Source organism: Thermobia domestica, chromosome 3, assembly GCF_964235325.1.
Source record: "Thermobia domestica chromosome 3, izTheDome1.hap1.1, whole genome shotgun sequence".
Classification (NCBI taxonomy): Eukaryota; Metazoa; Arthropoda; class Insecta; order Zygentoma; family Lepismatidae; genus Thermobia; species Thermobia domestica.
In genome coordinates, this window is record NC_137456.1 from 340,614,494 (window position 1) to 340,620,493 (window position 6,000).

The 6,000-nt window shown below is 38.5% G+C and overlaps 1 long non-coding RNA gene across 1 annotated transcript in view; it reads right to left on the minus strand.

The window, feature by feature from the left end:
- LOC145682026 (uncharacterized) overlaps positions 1 to 1,659 on the minus strand; it is a 71,765-nt gene extending 70,106 nt beyond the window's left edge. The window contains exon 1 of the long non-coding RNA XR_014130881.1: positions 1,308 to 1,659. This is a non-coding gene — a long non-coding RNA (uncharacterized LOC145682026). The remainder of the gene's footprint in view (positions 1 to 1,307) is intronic.
- Between the last annotated feature and the right edge of the window lie 4,341 nt (positions 1,660 to 6,000).

Sequence of the window (6,000 nt, forward strand, 5' to 3'; positions counted from 1 at the left end):
GTATTCATGGAAGTTAATTCAAAAATATAATATAATAGCTATTAGGAAGAACATATAAAAGATTGTTAATTTAATGAGAGCATTGTCAAGTATTAAATTCAGGCGGATCGAAATTTTTCATGGTACATTTTGTTAGGTTCTAAATCACATTAGCATGAAACAAGTTAAAGAAGAGAGAACCTTATTTTCTATCATTATCTTAGTATGAACGAATCGTTGACACATAGAGTAATTAACAGACAGATTCGGTCGCTCGTAGGACAGTTAACAGTTCCTGTCGTTAATAGGACTGTCGCAAGTAGGACGACACCAATTCTTTAAACCAAATTAAACAAAATACTAGCAAATAAAACACCTTAATTGGAACGGTAAACTAAAGCAACCAATTTTCAAACGTAAAATGAAATCTGAGCTTTACGTCCCACGGTTATGCCGGTTAGGCTAAAGGAGACGGTGATTATGAGAGATGAGTGAAATGGTGGAATGAAGAAAGTGGGAGGAAACGGGAGAACCCCGAGAAAACCCACGAGCACGGTGTTTGTCCACCACAAAGTTCACTTGGCGGGGGCTGGGATCGAACCCGGGACCCCAAGCACCAGAGGTGAACGCTCTACCACTGAGCCACCGCGCCCCCAGAGAAATTAATGAAATGGTGGAATGAAGAAAGTGGGATGAAACGGGAGAACTCCGAGAATACCCACGAGCACGGTGATATTCCACCACAATGTCCACACGGCACGAGCTGGGATCGAACCAAGGATGTCAAGCACCGGAGGTGAGCCCTCTACCACTTAGCCACCGCGTCCCCAAACTTTCAAACAAATCACGCAGAAAGACTAGAAAGTAAAACAACTTAAGGGGACGCTAAACAAATGCAAAAATTCTTCAGATCACATTAAACAAAATAGTGCCAACTGAAACAACTTAATTGGGACGCTAAGCTAAATCAACCAACTTTCAAACCAATCACGCAAAAATACTAGAAGCTGAAACAAGTTAAGTGGGACGTTAAACTAAAGCGAAAGTCTTCAAACGAAACTAAGCAAAAATACTCGAGATTGAAGTAAGATAGGTGGGACGCTAAATTAGTACAAAAGATTCCTTTGACAAACCTGAAATGGTACTAACTTCAAAAACCAAAGAGGAACTATAAACCGAAACTAGCAAGAAAAGCAATTTCTCCTCTAATAGCTTAACTCAAAAGCAAACACATAAAAATCCTGACCATTATATCGGAGAATACAACAACCCTCCCCCCATAAAAAGACAAACGAAGAGAAATACTAAGTATAAAAATCTCTACTTACCGCAAACACTTCAACTGCTGGCCCTTATCTTCCTCTCTTCTCAACGATCAGAAATTTAGCTAGCTGCCTTAACATTTTCAAACAGAAACAGATTCACTCGATGAATAATCCAGAAGTTTTAGAAAGCCAAAGACATTTAGCAGAGATCCAAGCGATAGAATTACGAAAATCCATAAAATGAAAATGAATTCAATTTGAAAGAATCCCTGTTAGATTTAACACACACCCGCTCGTACTTGCATATACTAACTCGTTGACGTAACCGACAAACAGCACGGTTGGGATGGCTTCAGTGCTATCAAACAGCACCTCAAGGCAACACTCAATTCTTACAAGCTTCTGGCGGCAGCAAAGCAAGGCATGAGCCCCGAAGAAGAGTGCAATGGTGCAAAAGTTGACTCTTGACGTAAAAGCACATAATAGTAAAAGTACAGTACTCGTTACAAAACAACTATATTACTTTTAAATGTGATATCTTTTCTGTCTTTCTTCACATTTAATGTCAGTTTTCTATTCTTTTGTTTCTTCTTTTTAGAAAAAAATAAAAAAGTTCTTTACTTTCATAATAATTTCACAGAAAATAGTCCATTCCACACCAATAGTAGTGGCGTAGCAATAGAGTAGGTAGGGTAGGCATTGCCTACGGGCGTATGCCGTTTCGGTATATTAGGCTGAGCCCCAGGTTTTTAATAAATACAAATGGAGCTAGAAGTTTTTCGCTGTCTTCATTTCCGAAGATGGCAAGAATAAAAATTCCTGCTCACTTCGCTCGTAGTTTCTTACATTTGCATATCAAATTACTGCCATTACTCTAAACTCGTCGAGGTTATAGCACTGTGCGATTAAGAAATTTATTCTCCTGTATTAACACGATGTCAGTCCTATATTATGTTACTGATTTTACTAACTTTAAATAAAATTCCGTTACGCAACAGGCTTTCAACAATTATGACAAATTCTATCACCTATAAGATCTCAGTTAAAATGAGTTAAAAAGTGTTGCCAAGATTAAGAGTCACAGCACAAGTGCCAGATAGTGCGGCTACACAGAACCAAGCCCAAACACCAAGGGTCGGGAAATCTGGACAACTCCCCGGGGTGCAAACGTCAGGGTACGACCAAACAATATCCCAAAACAAAATTTCGAGCGTATTTTCTAATATCACCATAATAAAATGTAAAATATAAGCCAGGATTAGGTGGCTTGGGAAGACGCCAGAAAGACATCTTTTCTTCATTTCCCACAGTTCGAAATTGTATAAAGCTTCCTTGGATTTTATGATATGGACGAACACTGTGCAGAAAATTATGCAGATTTAATAATAAAAGTCAAATTAGAAAATGAGATTGAAATCAAGAAGTGCAGAGAGCAAGGCTACGATGGAGCAGCAATAAAGAGAAGTTGTTTTCTGGCTTGCAAACGCGGATTCAAAAACATGTCAAGAATGCCATATATGTTCACTGAACAGCACATGATCTGAACTTCGTGTTATCGGATGCTGCAAAAGTTAACAGAGAAGCTGTTAATTTCTTTGCCACACCACAAGATTATGGATGCGCACGAGTCGAGTCGAGTCGAGATTTAAGCCTGTCTCGACTCGTCTCGAGAAAGTGTTGTCTCGACTCGTGTCTCGACTAGACAGTCTCGACTCGACTCTAATTCGAGTCGAGACGTCTCGAAATTCGAGTCGAGACAAAATATACAAGTTAAAATATACACACATCAGTCAGACCATTATGACTACCTACCTAATTGTTAGTATGCCCACCTTTTGGTACGAATAACAACGGCAACGCGTCTTGGCATGGTCGCAACATTCCTCGGTGGGTCGCTGGAGAGAGTTAGCACCACATATGCACACACAGGTCATTTAATTCCCGTAAATTCCGGGGACGGGGTGATGCGCCCTCACGTCACGTTCAATCACATCCAAGATGTGATCGATTTGGCTCAGATCCGGAGAGTTTGGGGGCCAGCACATCACTTGGAACTCGCTTCTGTATTCCTCGAACCACTCAGTAGTAGGCCGCCCCGTTGGCCCGAATGACTCATCCTCACTCTCTTTTATGACCGGGATTTTTGAAATTTGTTCCCTTTTACGGCTAAGATGAGTGCTTTGGTATCTCGATTCTGATTGGCTGATAGAGGTCACGTGACTTTAGGCCCCGCCCACGCGGAAAATTCAAATTTTCAGGTCACGTGGTATGACGTCATGAGTCACCCCGCAGGGAAATCCCTCACCAGGGATTTTTTAAATTCGTTCCCTTTTACGGGCAAGATGAGTGCTTTGATACCCGATTCTGATTGGTTGACAGATGTCACGTGATCTTAGACCCTGGGATATTTGAAATTCGTTCCCTTTTATGGGTAACATGAATGCTTTGGTACCACGATGCTGATTGGCTGATAGAGGTCATGTGATCTTAGGCTCTGGGATTTTTGAAATTCGTTCCCTTTTACGGGTAAGACGAATGTTTTGGTACCTCAATTTTGATTGGTTGATAGAGGTCACATGATCTTAGCTGCAATCCATGCGAGAAATTCAGAGTGATATGACGGCGATCCACCCTAGACCGGGATTTTGGAATTTTGTTCCTTTTATTGATATGTACTGAAGTTCACCTTAAATATTATCATTTCCTTTTATGGGTATGATGTTTCTTACCTTATATGTTTACGTGTGGAGATCTTGTCCTTGAATTAGTAGCCTATGTCTCTGGAAGGATCAATGGTGAAAGAGGGGGTTCATCCTTGTCGCTTGTAGATTTCTTATAACAAATTGTTGTGAGTTTAAGCGATTTATTGCTCAGTAAGCGCTTCATTAATGGAAACAGTGTTACCAGATTTTTCTTACCTAAACTGCTCCGATTCTTTTCGAAACGGTTCCGGAGAGTGCAAGAAATTTTAAACTAAATTTTTTTCGAACTAACATATAGTAGTAGGGGTCCCCGTTCGCCCGAATGACTCATCCTCACTCTCTTTTATGACCGGAGTGAAACGTCAATGACCTTGGCCCGGGGTCAATGACCTAGGGGTACATAGGACCACCACCTCTAAATTTTGGCACGGGTACCATGGCCCACACCCTAAATTTTGGCAGCAGTACATAGGACCACCCCCCTTAAATTTTGGAAATTGCCAAATCTAAAAATTTGGTGTGGTACATAGGACCACCCCCCTTTGATAAGTATTTAGCACGTTATATGGTTTATTACCTCTATATGTTTATGTTCTCTTTTAAATTTGGGAATTATCAAATAACAAAATTCGGTAAACGTTTTCTAGGACCCATTGGTATTCCTCTTATGGCCAAATATTCAAAATTTAAAGGTTATTGACCGGCTTTATTATTGAATAAGTACAGGATTTATTACTTTTTTCATAAGACACAGGTGTGTTTGTGTACCAATCTTAAATTTTGGGAGGGGTACATTTCTTATTGTCATATCAAGAATTGGTAATTGTTCTTAGAATTGGGTGGTATCTCTTTCTTTGGGTAAATCATTGTCAAATATGAGTACGATCACGTGATCAGTTATTGACCTATGATGGGATTAGGAGTCCAGGACATTGGTACATTTAAACTTTCTAGGATAATTTGAGAATGCGTCATTGGTTTTGATTACAGCCAAATATAAACGTAAGCAATACGATGTACCATGTGATTGACCTTGATGAGGTAGTGTACAGGGATACATAGCTAACCTTATTGAAATGAAAATGAAATGAAATCTTTGAGTTTTACGTCCCACGGTTATGCCTGTTAGGCTAAAGGAGACGGTGATGATGAGTAATGAATGAAATGAACAAAGTGGGAGGAAACGGGAGAACCCCGAGAAAACCCACGCACACGGTGTTTGTCCACCACAAAGTTCACTTGGCGGGGGCTGGGATCGAACCCGGGACCCCAAGCACCAGAGGTGAACGCTCTACCACTGAGCCACCGCGGCCCCAGCTAACCTTATTGAATCTTATGACTCATAGTCTTAAGGAAATATATGCTACAACACTGGCAAAGTTATTGTTGATGCAATTTGATTGGTTGATCACTATCTTTCGTGCAATCTGATTGGCTGATCACTATATTTCGTGCAATCTGATTGGTTGCTGATTTTCAAATCTTTACTGCATTCAGTTTTAAGTTTTGTTTAACATTTAAAAATCTTGGTTTCGTTCAACATTTTGCACTCACTGATAAATATGATCAAAACCGTTTATTTGTTAATCGAATAGTTAAAAACCGGATAAAGTTTGACGGTTAACCGTGAAACGTAAAATTTTTTTAGTTTGAAAATTTGTTTGAAAGTTTTTGTTTGAAAACTCTTGTTTCAAATTTGTTTGAATTTTTTTTGTTTCAGAATTTTGTTTGAAATTTTTTTGGTCAAAATTTTTGTTTGAAATTTTTTTTGTTTGAAAATTTTTTTGTTTGAAAATTTTTAATTTTTTTGTTGCAAAATTTTGTTTGAAATTTTTTGTTTAAAATTTTTTGTTCGAAATTTTTGTTTTTAAATTCTTCGTTTCCAAATATTTTTGTTTAAATTTTTTTGTTTCGAATTTTTTTTCAAAATTTTGTTTGAAAATTTTTTTCGTTTCAAAATGTTTGAATTTTTCGCTTCTAAATTTTTTCGTTTCAAAAATTTTGTTTCAAAGTTTGGTTTGACATTTTTAAAAGTTTGTGCACTCATTAGTAAA